The sequence below is a fragment of the Strigops habroptila genome, chromosome Z, assembly GCF_004027225.2.
Source record: "Strigops habroptila isolate Jane chromosome Z, bStrHab1.2.pri, whole genome shotgun sequence".
Lineage (NCBI taxonomy): Eukaryota > Metazoa > Chordata > Aves > Psittaciformes > Psittacidae > Strigops > Strigops habroptila.
This window is the reverse complement of record NC_044302.2, coordinates 40,558,380-40,578,140: the sequence shown is the minus strand read 5'-3', so window position 1 is coordinate 40,578,140 and position 19,761 is coordinate 40,558,380.

Sequence of the window (19,761 nt, the reverse complement as noted above, 5' to 3'; positions counted from 1 at the left end):
TTATAGTAGTGTATGTCCTAAGGGTAACCACTTTCTGAGATCTGAGGACTTACTGTGCTATGCTCCTCCTTCCTTATAACAAGGACAGCAAATATAGGCCACAATGTTGTTAAATCCCTTAATCGTATGTCTCAGAAAATAACTACATTGTAATCTATTTGACATTGTATTAAAGTCCTGCATTAAGTTAATACTTTCAGGCTTGGAATAGGATATTTCAAAAAGAATAATCACCCAATTAATTAAAGGAGCCAAAGAGGGACCTGGTTGACTGTAGCAATGTGAAAATCGTGTATAACTATACATGTATATGCATATACACACATGTATGCATGTATGAATGTAGGACAGGAGCAGTTGCACCTTCAAGTAAGAAATAAATTATTCTTGTTTAGAGGTAAACAGCTCGTAGGTGTGCCAGGCTACTTTTAGGAGCCGTAAGTGCATCTTCAGTGTGCTGCTTCTTTTTGCAGTCTTCAGGCTTAAGGGAGCAGCAAAATCTGAGTCACAGAACAAGCTTTCCTGAGAGATAGAGTGGTATTTCAGAGTAAGGGTATTCTGATGCCCTATCAGAATAGCAGCCTGGCAAAAATGCTGGGAGATACTCCAGAGAAGCAAAAGTATCCGAAAGGTGAAAGGCAGTGGCCCACAGGGCTGTATTACTCGCCTGTTTCTGTCTTTCAGCCACACAGGAAGAAATACATTGTCAAATGCCCTCATTCCTATTTAAATACAATTTACATAAAAGACAAAATGACCTTATGTTTCATGCAGAGAACTCTAAGATAACAGTAATTCTACCACTGTCTCCTCATTTCTTCTACCGCCAACAGTTACACACAGCAGTGAGTATAAAATGAAATATGTTTCTAAGCTAAAGAGAAAACTATAAGTGAAGAACTTGGTTTTCTTTACATGATATTGTGGACATACCATGTGCCACACTTAAAATAAACTGTTCCTTGTGCCAAATGTTTTCCTTTTTTAAATAAAAATTAATCCTGACAGAATGTTTCCTTCTCAATTTTCTTTCTCAAATCTGTAGTGTTTTCAAACCAGTCAGCACAATGATGACTTCCCAGTAAATATGGCAGATTTGTGGGTTCCTCTTTCTCACTCAAATTCTCCAGCTGGGATCTTTGCTTGGATCCTGTAGTAGCCAGGAGATGTATACTTCATGAGTCCTCCTTTCTTACGCTGCAATCTACACTGAAAGAAATCTAAGTAACTAATTTCATCAGAGCCTATATTCACATTGGCTCTGTGAATACATTTTTTCACTACATTATTTAAAACTGTAGGTTATCTAGATCTTTCTACCTATACACTGACAGTGTATTAGATCTTTAGGATATCTGTAGTTCTTTTATTAAGTTTTCCAGCAAAATTGTATAAGCTTAATGTATTAAAATCTATTTTACGTAAACACTCCCAGTATGTCATTTTCACAAATGTTTTTGGCAGCAATCTCATATAGAAAACATTGCAATAGTCAAAGGGCATTAACACAATCACATTTGTTAAATAATTGATGAAAAGTCACAGGAATAGTTGCTGTTGCATTTTCCTAGATTGTTTTGCAGAAATACGGTTTTGTGTTCACAAAACTCTTCATTACCTGTGGAGCACGGTTTCAGGAACAGAAAATATTTTCTAGTCACAAACCAATTCATTCATCTCAATGCAGTCCTCACCAGAAGCCTAGGGGGGAAATAATCATGTTTTAATTTAAAATTTGTAAGTGACATTATTTCACTCTTTTAAAAATATTTGAACAAAACTTGTGGTTAAAATCCACTGAATATGAATTAAACTATTAATTAGATGTGTTTAACACATTTTAAACTGTAAGGGAAACCATACATCAGGTAAAATGTGTTCATTAAAGGATAATAAGACTATTCCTTTCTATGGAAATCACTGAGTAAGTATTTTAACAGCATGTGTAAAATCTGGATTTCATCTTATTATTGGACAAAAGCACTTTCACTTTTACAACAAAATTTGTATTTGTGAATATTGTCTGCCTGTAGTACAGATGTTGCCCACAAAGCTACAGGTGTTTGGTTGGTGTGGTAGTTAATCCAGACATGACTGAACTTGCAAAGTATTGAGGGAATTTCTGGGTGGTGATGATTTCAGCTGAGAGAACTCAGGACCTTGTTCAACATCATCCCAAAACCGATAAAATTTTTGAGAGCTGTTGGATGACCACTTCAGTATCTCACTAGCTCTTGAGGCAGTGGGTCTAGTCCAAAACAGGCAGGGAGCTGACACCAAGAAGAGTGGAGCTGTGTATTCTCCTCTTATGGATGGCAATTAACCTATCCTTGCTGTTAAAAACCACTGTTCTTACTAAGTTCATTAACAGGGAATGTAAGGTATCTGTTTATAATACAAGATGCATTGCAGCCTGTAGCTAGAACATTCAAGAGAGAAAGCTCCTACCCCTTGGTAGGGCTTCAGAGCAGTGACAATTCAAAAACATTTTTGAAGATGAATTATTCCCTGCTTTGTTTAAAATTCAGGCATGACCTGTGCTGAATTGTTTTCAGTTCATCCTAATTTTTGTCTAATTGGAGAAGAAATATCTATTTATTATCATTAATGCCATATAGCAATGGAGAAGACTCTAAATTATTAATGGTCTCCTTTGCACATTAGGAAGGACTGGGAGGAATAAGACAAAGAGTGAATTTATTCATAGATTACTTAAAGTCTTAATATTTTAAACCAAGGAAGACAATCAGTGTTTTCTCCCTAGTAACTGTTCAACAAAGAAAGAATGAAATGCTACGTTACCTTCAAGAGATAAGTTTCCAGAAATTTCTCAATCCACACCATAACTATGACTCACAAGTATGAAGAGGATACTATGAAGGTAAGTTAAAAATAAATAAATAAAAAAAGATCAGAAGCCATCACACTTTGGAGTCTGCCTAAAAAAAAAAAAATCCTCTCATTCTCAGTTACATTGTATACATCACAGAAGAAGTCCTTCTCATGGCCTAGAATTAGAAACAGTTTTCAAATAAGGATGTGTATCTACCAAGAACAGGGAGTGCAGAAAAAAACCTTGAAGTGGTCAGCAATGACAGAATACCCACTAATGCCAGGGAGTTACACCGCAGATCCTGAAGGACTTTCTCAGGCTGTCTGAGCTAGGGTACTCAGCTGCATAACTGTTGCTACACCGCTACCAGGAGCAGCATGCCCTTCCCAGTGATGCGGGACTTTATAAAAGGAAAACAGATCTTTACAAAGTTGCATGGAGAGGATAGAGTCAGGAAACTGGGCACACACTGAGGGTAGAGTTTTACTGTGTATTCAGACAGCAGCATACAGGTGTGGTTCAAAGTTTTGGAAGAAATTTCTGAGATGTCAACTTAAATCTATTGCATTAAGAATGCAGTACATTTGGATAAATATATAAAAAGTGAAAATAGAATACTGGAATTTCTTAAAGCCTCACACCACAGTAAATGGCCATATTTTTCAGGTGAGGACCATGCAGTGTATGCTAAAGTCAGTTTTAAAATAGCGAGTGGTATCTAAGTCTTCTACAAGCCTACTTGCTGTTGCAAAGACCATCTGCATATGTGGTTTTGAATCTTTCTGGAAAAGTAGCATCCACACATTTTCCTTTGAGGTACTAATAGTAAGTCATTTCTTTAATGTCTGCCAGTTTTACATATTCAGTACATAAAAATTTATTATCAGTAGAGTTGTGTGAATATAATGGAAAATGCAAGCATATAAATGCCACTGCAAATTAATTACTGCAAATAAACATATACATTGTTTCTGTCAACAGTGTGCAAAGTTCACTATTTTTCCCATATATTCATATTATTAAGATAATATTTATACGCAGTTATTTTTCAGAAGTATAGGAAAGTGGAAAACATTTTACAAAAGTGCAATCTTAAAGTTGAAATATTACACCTTGAGGAGTTTTCAGTATGTAACTGCAAAAATCTTAGAAAGCTTTTTTAACCAGTTAAACATTTCTTGCTCTTTTAGATAATTGCACTGCTACTAATTGGGTCTGATTGATTACTGTTGATGCATAGTGCGTCAATCATTAGCCTAGAACAGATATTTGTCCAGCAGTAGTACCTGAGCTTTAGACAGATGACTTGGGAGGCTTTCATAACATAACTGTTGCCTGGAGTGAATTATCATTGTGTGATATAGCAATTTTGGAATACATTCTTTTCTGTGCTTACCCTACATGCAAAATTTACTCTTTAAATCACTTCATGGTTTTATGTATGCTATGCTTTTCTTCTTCATCTACAAAATCCCTACTGCCTGTATAATGTTTACTGCAAATTCTATTTGTGTATAATGTCCCCTCTGCTCTCCTATAGAACTGCATATGTTTGAGTTAATTCTTGGCAGAAAGCAAGACTCTTTGTGAACTGGACTGTAGCTGAAATGAGCATTTATTCCAGAGCAATGATATGAAAAAACATAATTCTGTAACAAAGAGTAAAAGTTCTTTGTTATAGCTTCTTGATGGTTGAGTTAATAAAAGTGGAAAAGGTCTCTATTTTTTTTTTTTTTTAATGCTGTTAGAAGGAAAAATTAGAAAAAAAAAGCCATTATATTTTAATTTATCAAGGCTGTTTTCTAATATTCATTCTTCACCTTAACACAGTCCTTTTGACATATATTGCCACAAAAAGGTGAGCTATAAAACATATTAAAAAGTAAATGAAAGTAGTAAAAATAAAACTAAACCCTTGCTTTGATAAAAGAAACTTTGTTTTGAACAATCAGTCTCAGAAAAAGATACTAAAATGCTCTTCAGAAAACAAATACTGTTAAACATTCAAAACCTTTTCCTTTCCTTGGTGATCAAGTTAGAAACCAATTTGAAGTGTAAAACTGAGATTTGAGATTTTATGTCTTATATAAAATGTAATCAAGTTTCATTATTTTTCTGAGTCATAGGATTTTAATGTTTTCTAATTAGATGTAATTACAAATTTTTTACCCTTCAAGATGCCACAGAAGCGGTAAAAATGTAGTTACAGGAAGAAAAAGTCATTAGCAAGTTACTTATTTTCTTCCAGATGATAACATACAAAATTTCCTTCAGAAGAAAAAGTATCTTTGGAGAGAAAGCACATTGGATAAACACTACTGTAATTGGGATATTGTGTAAAATGGCATATAATACAGCTATTCTCTCATTTTTGCATGTTGTGTCATATTTTTTAGAGGCCATAAGACAAAAGGATTTTCTAGTTAATAACAGTTAAACATAACTGTAAACAAGATTTTATTTTTCACACTCCAGAATAACTTGTATTATTTTCTCCCAGTCAAACGCAAGAGATGGGGGGCGGGGAGAGAATAAAAAAAATCTAAAATTACACATGGGTAAAATAAAGTAATTTAAACTATGCTTAGCTATAGTTAAATAATGTATTTATATGGAAGCTAAACTACCTCTGGAGTAAGGCATCTAGGATATATAAATACACACATGCAAACAGAAAACTGCTTTTGAGTTCTTTGCTAGCACTTATTTACTTCTGCATTATACAGCTATTTTCTTTTTGTAATTTGTTATTTACCAAGAAATTAATGAACCTCACGTAAATGTGTCTATTTTACAACCAAAAATGGTATGAAAATTTTCCTTCTTCTGTTGCATGCAAGCATCTCTGTATCTTAACCAGTACAAAGAACAGTTATTAAGGAGAGTAGAACTTCTTCATTCATCCTCTTTCTTCATGTCCTTACATGTGCAACACAGTCCACCTTTTTTTCTAACCTTTCCTACAAGCTGCAAGCTGTCTCTGCAGCAGAGGGCAATAGGCAGTAGAGCTAGTTCCCTGTTTGTTACTGACTAGAAAGTGGGACATCCTGCCCATTTTCTCCCTCTAATCATAGATCAGAAGATATAGTAGACAATCACCTACATGAACAGTAACTTCATGTCTAAAAACTAGATGAACAGTTCTGACATCTTTCACTAGACATTTTAGACACTATTTCTTAAAATAGTCTAAGTTTGGGAATCCTAGATAGAATCACAGAGGTTAGGGTTGGAAAGGACCTTAAGACCATCTAGTTCCAACCCCCACTGCCATGGGCAGGGATGCCTTTCACTAGATCATGTCACCCAAGGCTCTGCTCATCTTGGTGTTGAACATTGCCAGGGATGGAGCATTCACTACTTGCTTGGGCAACCTGTTCCAATGCCTCACCACCCTCACAGTAAAGAACTTCTTCCTTATATCCAGCCTGAACTTCCCCTGTTTAAGTTAAAACCCATTACCCCTTGCCCTACCGCTGTAGTCCCTGATGAAGAATCCCTCTCCAGTATCTTTGTAGGCCCCATTCAGATACTGGAAGGCTGCCGTGAGGTACCTTGAGAGTAAACAAAATCAACTAAAATAATAAAAAGAAATTAGATGTAAATTTTCTTCTTTAAACTCCCTATGAAGTTCACCGTTACTCTTGCAGAAGTGCATTTTTTAATCGTACTTCAGCCTTGGAGGTTGCTTTTAAATTATTGTGTATGAGTGTTTAAGATGTTACATTTAAAATAACCATATATGATAGAAACTGTTTATGTATCTGAAGAGTTCCTTGAAAAAAAAACCATGCTGTGATGTACAGCTGCAAAGGAAATTTCAAAATATTTCCATAAAGCCTTAATCAGTATTTAAAGTTACCAAAAAAAAACCCTTCAATTTTTTCTTTACCTTGTTAAAGAATAATGCTACATTATTCCATGAAAAACAGCATGAAAACCACAAGCAGTTATTTACTCCAATATAAAATTCCAAGTAACAAAAACAGCATTTAAAAGATATTTTCTCAGTAGATCTCTGCATATATAATCATAGGCAAGTGTGCCTATGTTAAAGTAAACCATGATAGTTTCCTCAGGGAGAGATATAAGGAACATAGGAAAGTTTTGTTTTCATTTAGCTTATATAATGCCTCCAGCTTTAGAATTTGTTTTCCATGTTATGAGCTAAAATTCTTTAGTATTGTAAAATAACTCTGATATTCCAGAGGTATGTGGTGTCATAACGCATCATAAAGCTGGACTGCAGAGACATTCCTGTCATCAGAGAAAAGAAGAGTGAAGGAAATCCCAGTAAACACGCTAGAAGTTCAACAATAATAAGATTGAGAAAGATAAAATTGCTTTAGTCAGCACATTTGCAGCCTAGATTAGGAGATACTTGCTATGGTTAATAAACTCTTTATAACATTGTTATCTGCTCCCAGCTCTTGCTATGATTTACTGAGATCACCATAAACATTATAGCAATACTTTCTAGAATTTGTTAGCTTTATCAAATGTATTTCTTCATCAACATGCTCTGAGAATTTCTGATGTGTTTCTAGTTTAATGGGTAGGTTTTCATGGACATATGCTGACATATGCTTCCAATGAAAAGAATAACTAAATGCAATTTTGACAAGAAAAAATTCTGTATGGTGAAAAAACAATTCTTTACACATATATATTTCATATTATAATTTGTACTGGTCTATTTCTTAAACTAACAGTTATGACGGTAAAATTTTATTTATTGCAATTCAATTACACTAAATTGTAGCTGTTGAACTTACATAAAATGCTGGATTACTGAACTGGTTTAAGCAAGTGTCCTGGTTTGAGCCCAGCCGGTAACTCGGAACCATGCAGCCGCTCACTCACTCCCCCCGCTTCTTCCTCCCCCTGCTCCAAGATGGGTGGGGAGGAGAATCGGAAGAATGTAACTCCCACGGGTTGAGATAAGAGCAGTCCAGTAACTAAGGTATAATACAAAACCACTACTGCTACCACCAATGATAATAATGATTAGTGAAATAACAATGGGAGAGGATACAATTGCTCACCACCCACCGACCGATACCCAGCCCGACCCGAGCAGTGATCTGGGCCTTCCGGGTAACTCTCCCTGATTTATATACTGGGCATGACGTGCCATGGTATGGAATACCCCTTTGGCTAGTTTGGGTCAGGTGTCCTGTCTCTGCTTCCTCCCGGCTTCCCCTCCTCCCTGGCAAAGCATGAGACTGAGAAAGTCCTTGGTCAGAGTAAACATTACTTAGCAACAACTAAAAACATCGGTGTTATCAGTGCTGTTCCCAGGCTGAAAGTTAAAAAACACAGCACTGCACCAGCTACTAAGAAGGAGAAAAATGACTGCTATAGCTGAACCCAGGACAGCAAGGAGAGTTAATGAGGCATTTCTAATTCTCATAGATGTTAGAGAAAACTTTTTTTAATTTATAAGTAATATTTGTTTCCAAGAATTGCATACTTCACCACAGAAGGAAGTAAGTAATAGCCCCATGCGAAATTTTATACACTGGGATTCTGTGGTGGACTAAGTATGAGAGACAAAAATCATGTGCCAAATTAAGACATCCCTTTCCAAGAAAAGATGATTTAGGGGAGAAGGAGCATTTATTTATTTTTAGAAAGTGATTGGGATTTCACAATCTTTTCATGGTATCCAAAACCAATACTACCAGATTACCAGGCAAATCAACCTCCACTAAAATATAAAGTACAGTTTTTTCACTACTTGCTTCAATGAAAAGACATCTCTTGCTTTGTAAAATCAACTCAAATTGTGACTTCACCAAAGGAGCTATTTTCTCATTAATACTGTCCCCAATAAACATATGTGAAAACAAAACAAAGCAACACAAAACAAACCAAACAAAAATTAAAAAAACCCCAACAAACCAACAAAATCATACAACCAAAACAACAACTAAAAAAAAAAATTCTACTCCCCCCCCCAAAAAAAAACAACGAAAAACCAAACAAACAAACAAACAAAAAAATACCAAACAAACCAAACCCAATGTATCATGGCATCACAGGAAGTTTTCCTTACTTTCTCTTCAGTTTTACTCCAAAACAAGACAGTTTCAATTTACTGTATTTACAGTCCTACATCACTATGGAAACCCTTGGGCATACACTGCATAAAATATGGCAGGACTGCTCTGCAGTAGTGAAATTCCTGACTAGTTTCTGATGTGCAATTTGGGTTTAAAAGAAGATATTATCTCTAATGAAGCTGCAGCACTACCTTTCCCAGTTGTGGTCATTAGGGAATGACCACAACTATAAACCACCATATTTTTAAAGGAAAATACTATAAAATCTACTCCTATAGATACAACTGTAGATTTTTTGTTATCTTTAACAGAAAGATATCAAATGTCCCAAGATATAAAGCATCTGGAAATGCTGAGAGAAGGCTCTTGTCAGTCCCATTAAAAACTTTCCAAATAGTGCTATTTCTTGTCATCTTTGGGAAAACATCATGGAAATTTCATGACAATATTAAGACTTTAAGAAAGATATGTCTACCTGTGTACACAGAAATTGGGAAGGAAAACAAATATACAATTATTTTCTATATAGTTCTCTTTAACACTACAAATTCATTAATGGCCTCCAGATATCAGGAAAAGTAGTCAAAAGGAATAGAGATATCCCCAGTCTCGTATAATATTTGTATACGCGCTGCCCCTCTGTCAGGCTACAGAGTGCTATTCCCTGTATGTTGCAGATGATAACCACTGCTGGCTAGTAAATTAAGACGTAAGGACACCCCTGAGCAATCGCAGCAAATCCTGGAAAGGCATATGAATGGGTGGATAGGCAACACATGGATATGAAATGGGTATGGATTTTTTAGATGAGTCAGACTGGGAACAAGAATGGTTTTATTGATTTTTGGGGTAAGGAAAAGGGTGAAGAAAGTGTAGTTTTGGTAGCAAAATATGCTTTTGTTCTACCTGCAGAAAAGTGAAGAACATTTTCTCTTATTTTTATCAAATTTAAGACTGATTTGCCATTGATTTTTAGCAGAAAGCCTTCCCTTACTGTACTTCAAAATATCCCTCAATTCTCTAGAGACTTTCTGAGATAATCCGGTAAACATAAATATCTTTGACTTTTTAATGCATTAAAATATCAATCATTTAACAGACTATTCTAGAAGAACTTTAGAAAAGTGCTGTACTGGTTTTAATGTTACAGCACAATACCCCTTTCTGCAATAAAATATTTGTGCATATGTCATGCCAGGTATCGTTATTGAGCTATTACTTAACGTTGGGATTTTTTTCTTTGTAAACCTTTTTATCTTCATCTTTCAGTAGTCAAAACTATTTTCATCAAATGGGAAAGACATTTGCCTCCTGGGAAAATCCCAACAGTGATTCTGAGCTCTGCACACGATTCTGGAGCTTTATATAAAAGAATTTAATTTCCTTTCCATTTATTTCATGTTTTACTTTGGTCAGCAATTGTGCTGCCAAAGGGATAGTTCCAAAATTGCCGTTAAATAATGAGCAAATAAAGGGTTGAGGTAAGTTACAGGGCACCCTACTAAGATTTTCAAAAAGGCCTGTAGCTAGATAACTACGAAATAACTTAATGGATTTGAGTTTTAGTCTATGTGCAAATGTTCAAAGAAGATGACCTCAGAGTTAAACCTGATAGTTCTGAACATTTGATATACCTATTTAAATTTGCATTTTTTATTCATTTGTCATTCAAAGTAACTTGGGTTTTTTTTTAATTTAGGTAATGTTGAATGTCAGAAAAGATCATATGGACATCGCATTGGTTCCACTCAGATTTTTTTATGTGTGTGTGTATATATATGTGTGTGTGCGTATATATATATGTGTGTATATATATACGTGTGTATATATATGTGTGTGTATATATATACACACACATAAAAAAAATATATACATATATACACACACACACACACACACACACACACACACATCCCAATCACAACTGGGATGACTGGTGTACTTAAATTTACCTTCAGCTGATCCATTGCTTGCTATTTCCCATGGAATTAGACATGCATAAGAGCTTCTGGATTTAGAAATGTATAATACACCTGTGTTGCCTGAAGAATCACCAAAGGTGCATGTATCATGGACATGTATATATATACAAGTATATATACACATATATATGCACATATATGAACATATATATACACACACATATGTGTATATGTGTGTATATATGTGTGTGTATATATACACACACATAAATATGTATATGAACATATAACTAGGAATATTAGTACAATACAAAATGTAATGAATATAAATCTAAAAACAAACCAAAACAAATGGAAAGAACTCTTATCAAGTTTACTTAAAAAGCAGTGAAGTTATATTCTATGTGATTCTATTCCCCAAAAGAAATACCTGCTGTAAAAACTTTTCATTATAAAGAAGCTTATCTTATATGTGTAATTGTCATTATAGTTCAAAACAAAGTCAAAAACTGCATTTTTTTAAGCTCTTTAACAAAGCTTGCTAGAGACAATTATGAAACATTGACAGCCACTGATAATTAGAAAAACTAAATTTTATAAAAGGAAATAGCTAGCAACTTTCTATCTAAAAGTTCCCACCTCCCCACTTTTAGTTTTCCTTCTTAAAGAAAAAAAAAATAAATAAAAAAGCAAGTTCTGCACTCCCAATTCCAGATCAAATAGTATTGTGTAAGTCAAACTAATTCTTCCTAGAAAAGAGATTATGGTGTGATTAGCCTTAGTGGTCTTTCATTAAGGTATAGCATTTGCTTTTATTCTTCAGCTTGTATTACTATCGCCTTGGCTTTTATCTGCCGCCTTCTTCACAGAATACCTCCAAAGTAAGTGTATCCTTCTATGAAAGAAATCCCTGGAAATGGAGTGACTTTATTTCCCTGGAACAAATACTTCTAAAATTTATAACAAGCTGCATTGTATATTTCAACTTTTTTTCATACTTGCTTGTTTTATTGGGATCCTCAGGATATAATGAATTGGCTTTTAATTCAAGGAAAGAAAATCTAAACTACTAAAATCAATCAGCACAGAGCATCATATGAATATATTTTTCTTATGAACCTGGCAGAAAATCCTATGTCATGTTTTCCCTGGCAAATTACACTTAAAAGTGACTCAGGAAGTACCTGTAATTACCCTTTCATTCAGCCTTTGCCATGTGCAAGTCATTCTTTTTCTCATTTCTTTCAGTAAGTTTACTAATGGACGTATTCTCCTGAATGCTTTCTATGCTAATTTTACTCTACACACATAATGCCTGTGTGATGAGAGATGAGGGATGGAATCTGTCATTTTTCAACTTTAGAGAGTTGAACAGGCTATTTCCAGAATTACATAGTCCAAAAGTTGTATGAATACTGGAGCTTTATACTCACTGTGAAAAATTAATTCCATTTCCATCATCCATCCTTTAAACAGAAAAACAGTTTTTGCATTACTTATGAACTGAAGAGGAAATTTTCCTTCCACAGAAGTCAGTAGCATGTTTCTCACTCGGCTGAGTCATTCCAAAACAGATTGCTGCTAGATATTATTTTTTCCTTCATGATTTCTCATTCCCAGCCTATTTCTAAATTTAATACATGATCAGTTCACAAAACAAAATATTTCTTGCTATTCCTTATTGAGAGACCCTGCATAACAAATTCATATTGCTAGCCCTGGACGGCAGAAGCTCATGGTATTTCTAAGTTGTCAACATCTCCATTTTGTTAGGGTTTTTTTTGTAGACCAGAATGAAATCATTCATTTCTGCTTGGTCAATGTATATCAATGAGGCCAGTCTATTGCAGAAGTCTTTGCCTATATTTTTTATTCTCAGCACTCTATAAATCAATATAGAAAGAAAATCCAACTGTATTTTTCTTAAAATCCAAGCCAAAAGTCACACTTAAGGTGAGAGTCAATCCAGCTAGTCTTTGCAAACCAGCTATCTACTGTAAGGTATTCGTTTAATCTCCCTCTATAATCAATGTATTTCTAGAAGGCAGTTTCCCCCATTATAAGGTAACTGGCAGAAACAGATGGACTGACTAACTCTCCACAAGTATTGACTTCTATTCATTGAATACAGAATGAGACTAGCTAGCACAGACAAAGTATCTAACTGTAGGTAAGAAAAGTTAGGTGACAAGTCTCCCACCCTATGTTTCAGGGTGTGCTCAATACAGAATTACAAGAAGTTAACATCAGTCTTCGGTAAACATCTTCATCATCAGTAAACATTACAAATTTTAGAAAATTACAGGTTTAAGAGGTTTTATGCCCAAAACCAAAGATACATATATAACTTTGTACTTTGTACTTCTGTTTTTCCTGTCATTATTTAGTGTTATTTCTTCCAACCTTCAGCTTTTTTTTTTTTTTAATTCTGTTAATGAATCCAGAAACAAGAAGAAAGTTTCACATATTTTCTTAACTTATTTCCCACCTTATGCTACTCTATAGAAATTACATCAGTAGCCAAGCTTAGCCTACTCTGCAGATTTTTATTTTGTGTTTTACCACTCCCTTGACATTCAGTTGTCTACAATCTCTACAAACTTTGCAACAGAGCACTTTGGACTCTGTAGTCACTTACACTTCCCTGCATGAGTGACTGTTGTTATTCGCTTACACAGAGCAGTATTTGTTACAAGGCCCACATACCCTTTCACGATGCAAAAAAAATTACTACACCATAGTTTTCAGTATACAGGTGTTTCTTAAGAAATTGTTGCTTGTTAATTAATAAACAATCTGTGAATTACCAGATCAACTGACTGTTAATCCATAAGTCATATTAATCAGAGTACCTGGTATGTATTTATTGCTGTCAGAAAAACTTTAAATTGAGCAGAGATTGGTCAATGTATTTCTATACTATCCAAGAGAAAAAAAAAAAAAAAGGCATTTTTATTAAAAAAAAAAAAAAGCCAAAAAAACCCCAAACCTCAACCTAATAAGATACTACCTGCAAAAAGTTTAATTTGACTCAAAATGATGTTTTTCTAAAATCCAAAATGTTTTCAGTTTCTTTGTTGTAACAAAGTAATTTGGAAGACTTTAACTTCTTACACGTAGTAAATTTGACTATTTCTCTTTATTCTTTAGGTTTTGTTGCACAGTGTCAGGCTTGAGTAAATATGTACACTCTGAGACCAAATTGAGACCAATCAAGCCATAGCAAGGGTTACTCTGTCCCATATAGCTCATACTTTTCTTATTCTTTGAGGTTTCTTCTTATACATGAAAGCAAACCTCAAAAACTGGGATTTTTTTTTTTTTTTTCTAAGATCATGAAGCATCTTTAACCTAATGAAAATAATAGTCTACATGGTTCTCCCACAGCAGAAAACAGTGATGTCTCTCATCTTTTTCAAATCCTGAGTTTCATTTCTGAAAGTAAAATAGCTAATTGGGAAGGGGGAGAGGAAGAAAGAAAGCTCAACAAAAGTGACTTCCTGTGCTGTGTATTTAACTTGTCTGGACTATATTCACTGATGTTTGATTCAGCTAAATACATCAATTTTTCCAATTTAATATTACATGGCTTATCTGCAAGCTGTGCTGTGTTTGTTGCTTATTTAATAAATAGGACTCTTCAATGAACTTCTAAGTGACAGATATTATTTAAGAAATCTTTTTAAATTATTTCTGATAGTCACAGTTTCTGTCATTAGTAGGCCAAACTGTTGAACTATCAACGATATGTTTATGCTATGACTGGCATTCGCTGGCAGCCAGGACATAAGAGAAAAATATTTGGAAGACAATACGTATACAATGCACTTGTTGTTTGCCATCTGGGTATTTGCAATGAGTTTTGCAATATAAGCGCATGATGGTGGGGTTTTCCTAAACTGCGCTAGTACTTTTATTGAAAGCAGGAAATGTCCTAGAGTTTTGCTGTTTTGTACACAGTTTCTCATTATCACAACAATTTCACCTTGTGTGGTTTTGAGGCTCAAACATGGCTACACTTCATCACTTCTGAATCGAATTTCACCTTTTCCTGGAAGCTTTTTCACCTTTTGTAAAATTAACTCACTGAAAAGGACAGAAGGGCTCTCCGCAGAGTGAGGGAGCAGGGCAGGCCATGGTGACAGCCTGCAGCAGCCCCAGTCCAGGGCATTAGGAATCAGCGCTGTGCAACACAACTGGGATGGCTGGTGTACTTAAATTTACCTTCAGCTGATCCACTGCTTGCTGTTTCCCATGGAATTAGACATGCATAAGAGCTTCTGGATTTAGAAACTAATAATGCATCTGTGCTGCCTGAAGAATCACCAAAGGGGCATGTATCATGGACCTGGTTTTGACTATGAGTTTCTAAATTAGAACATTCACTTCATTTTTGTTATATAGACTAAATAAGACTCTCAGGCTATAGAAATGCAGTACAGACTTTCAAGACAATGGAGTTACATCCTACTTTCCTTCAACAGGAAAGAAATCCCTGTGCTTTCTGCTCTGTCATGTAAGTACTTCACAGTCTACACAATGTGCAGCAGCTTGTTAAAAGCCACATTTGAAAATATAATGACTGCCTGGTCCATATCAGATAAAAATGCAGAGCCAAGTCCACAGTTGTTCAAAATATGTGTAATTCCAGTGAAACTAATGCAGCTACAAGGATTTCTGCTGTTAGGCCCAGGGTATTGAATACTTTCTAAATAGAGCACAAATAAAGTGTTATGATAAAGTCATAAGATCTAATAACAAGTACTGCACAACAGAATGAGTAATAATATGATAGGTAGAGGCAAAACGAAGTGCAAAAGGATGGGTATGCATTTGCGTTTAATGTTTGTAATCTATTGAATACTGTAATTACTGTAGTTATATACTGTACTCTATACTAGTCTGTATGATAGCTGAACATCATACAATAGCATATTTATGTAGCAGCCTTCTCTAGAGCAAAACCAACTATACACTTTGAATAAACCTGAAAGCTAAAATCTTCTCATCAAGACAAAAGAAACTAAATTCACAACAGCAGACAGATTCTACAGTTGTTTTCTGCATTCAAAAAGCAATGACCTCCAAATTCCTCCTTGCATTACATTAGCTGTAAAATTTTAGGTCTGCTGGTACTTTTAGTGTTCTCAGTTAGCTCTGGTAGGTATCATCTTAAACTAGTTTCATTGAAGCCCTGAGAATTGGATTTTAACTGTTGTTTGCTTGTTTTCACTTAAGACCAGCTCAGAAGGATATGTTACAGAGCAGGTGGGTGAAACCACTAAAACAAATATTAGACCTACACTGATTTGAAGGGATCAGCAGAACATAGTGAATATTGCCACATTTCTATAACCAGAAATTACGTGAAATTGTTCAAATATGTGGGATACAAAGAGAAATTATTTTCTTTCTCAAAAGAGTTTTTGCTTGGCAATGAAAAATCAGATTGCACTTCTGATCTGATCTGAAATCAATGGAAAGATTTCAGAAGGCTTTCTATAAAGTCTTTAGCTAATAATCCCTTTTCAGTGCCTGAAAGTGTGTTGTTTAAAAGGGTCTATAGAAAGGCCCCCTTTCCTAAAACCCAGTCAGGAGCACCAACTATCTGGAGTAAACAATGTATCTTATAAAAGGTCAGGAAACCTACAGTGAAATGTAGACGTCTATCACAGTGCTACATAACTACAGTGTGATTACATCATTCATTCTCTAGCTTTATCTTTTAATGATAAGAATTTAAAATTCAATATACTTGATGATGAGCTGGTGTAAGTAACACTCTCCAGTTTTAAAATTTAACTCAGACTTTGCAAGCACAAAACCCACAGAAACCTCCCTATTAACGCGCCATTTTAACATATTACTTCTCAAAAGCATATACAAGAAAAGACAGAGAATAAGCCTGAAGTAACTCCTGGCCTTGTATTTCAAATATCTCCTTTCATTCCTGAAACATCATGTTTAGTGCTGGTATGAACATCCAGAGATGTGAAAAAGCCAAATGTTTCAACAGGAGCCACTCAAATGATACAGACTTCTCAAAACATCCTGAAGAACTTAATGAATTTATTTATTTAGGAGGTAATTCAAGTACAGACTAGGAGGCTCTACACAAAGAAAAGATGCAAAGGATTATTTCATTTACCAGATTAAAGCATAAATATATAAATCCTCACAAGTTTCAATTAGACAAAGTTAACCTAATGAATATAGGTTAGTACTCAGAACAGATATGGCAATACTATAGCTTTATAACCTATACACTTGTTTTGAAAGACTACTTTGGATCATTCACAAGTTCTGGCTTTGTTGCAGGAACTGGATTCACAGATAACTTTATACAAACCTAAAGACTATTTTCTATTCATCAATAACTCATATTGACTGACCGCAGACAATGTAAATACTATTATCAGTGAAATACAAACAGCTGGGGTTTACTGCCAATATTATAAAAAATACCCTAGACATTTGTAGCAATGTTCCTTTCAATACTTCAGTAGTACAATAACATAAAAGATATCTGAAAACAAAAAGAGATAAAATCAACCATAAATGCTATACAACTACTAAACGTATTGTTGTTCTTTCCCTGAAAAGTGCCAATTTACAAAGCATTTGAAAACACACCACGATTTCTTTTTACTTGAAAGCTTTTTGTGCAAGGTGAGTAGCTGCAGCATTTAATCACTATATATGTGAACATAAAATCTCCCATATGGCACAAAGTGCAAGTTTAGACAGTATGGTGAGCTCACTGCCAAATGTCATTCAAATCAACACGAAAATCAGTGCTGATCACAATACTAAGCTCAAGCTACTTATCCATCAAATATAGCCCTAAGTATTTGTTGTTGCAACTGATTACAATCTTTATGATGTTAGTACTTTGAAATTGTTTGAGAATAGAGGCACTTAAAAAAAAAAAAAGGCAAAACAGAAAAACTAAAAAACAACTAATGTAAGCATGTCTTGTAAACTAGCCACTCATACATTTGAATGTTTGATAGTCATTATTTCCATTTTTTGCTCCATTGGTCAATTAAATAACACATGGTTTGATTTTTTTATTTATGATGTGATTGCATGAGCTAACAGTGAACCCTTTTGAAAGAAATGAAAAAGAAATTGATAATTTATCTGAGGGTTTTTTTTTTCTCAAAGACATAAAATGAAGACAACTTGCAAGATAGAGATGACTGAGCAATACAATGAGAGAAGAAAACCAGACACGGAGAAATTTATAACTTTAAAGTCCAGTCTTTCTCTTTGGCAAGGAAGCCTGACAACTATTTAAAAATACATAAGTTCTTTCTTGATAGAAAAAGAAAAATACACATTAACTGTCTTTCTGGACAACTGATGCTGCATTGTCATATATCTTTAGAAAGAAAATAAACTGATTTATTCTTGATGAATGTATGTAACATAATTTTTATTCAGACTTAAACTTTCTAAATTGTATTTTAAATTACTTTCACCTAAAAAGAGAGAAAGACAGAACAAGGGCACGATACTCCTCACAGCTTCAAAAGAAACAACAACCAATAACTAGGTTTTAGTTCCATGGTTGGCAGCCTAAATAAGAAGTTTTGAAGATTTAGGTTAGATATTGAGAAAATCTTGCCATTCCTGATTAAAATCCAATGGTTAAACATGGTTAAGTAGTTAGGGTATGGAATCTCTATCACTGAAGATATTTGAGATTAGGTTAAACAAACATCTTCCAGAACACTTTCATGCTTGGCTTGGATAAAGGAGTTAAAGTACATAATTTTTCCAAGTACTCATATAAAAGTAACAAAAAAAAGGGGGGGGAGGGGAGGAAGGATGAGGACAGAAAGAGAAACTCTTTGAAACAAAAAATTGAATTTTCCTGCTCCACAAAGCCAAAACAGACCATTTCAATCACTTTGACACTCCAATCTTTTTTTTCTCCAAATGAAATTTTAAGTCAAATTATAAAAATAGGTCTAAAACAAATTTTTGGAATCCAAAATAGTGTATAAACTATCGACATTTTGACTAAATTACTGAGGAAAAATCAGGTGGGAAGAGTAAGGTTTGGATAGCACCTACCTGTGTACTTTTTCCAACTCACTTCACATACCAATTCCCCAAGGTAAAAAATTACTTGGTCACATTTTTGTCACTGTAATTAGGGCAGTAGATGCATATGAAATGCTTACTTTAATGGAAATAAAAGCTTTTGAATTAATAAAAACTAATCCCTGAGTACCGGTGTCACAATCATGAGACACTCTATAAGTGTTCAGGGAACATTTTCACATGGAATAATGACTGGAAAACAGCTGTTATTGAAGCTTTCCATATGGTAGTCTCGTATAGTGATATAAAATTAAAGAAGTATTTATTATGACATAATCTATAGATATTTCATTTGCCAACAGTTTCTATTATGTAAGAGGTGAAAGTCAGTTTCAGACTCTTCTAATCTCTCTTCCTTTTCATTTGCTAATTCCCTGGTCTCGGTGCCTTCTTTCCCACATCATCCCAATAATTCTTAAAACATAAAAGCACCTGAGCCTCTTTTTCATCTACTGAGCATATTTCTTTTTAAAAGTCAAATTTATCTGTAATCCACATATTTTAGTCACAGCTTTTCTCATCTTTTTTCTTTTTTTTTTTTTTTCAAAAAAAAAGGACCCAGAATCAGTGACAACTCTATTCTCAGCTTTCAAGCCTGTCACACACTGTTCCAGAGCATATATTTACTGCTGTTACCTGGCTGATTTGTCCACAGTTCCTTGCAATGCATCTGGAATACTCACCATGGAATCACATAACAACACATAATCTTGCATAACAAAAGGGCTCTAGAAACAGTTTTGTAGGAGTCAAGGAGATGACTATAGAACTGGAATGGCAGTTTCTTAGCAGAAGAAAAAAAAATAACGATGAGGCAGCAGTTCAGAGA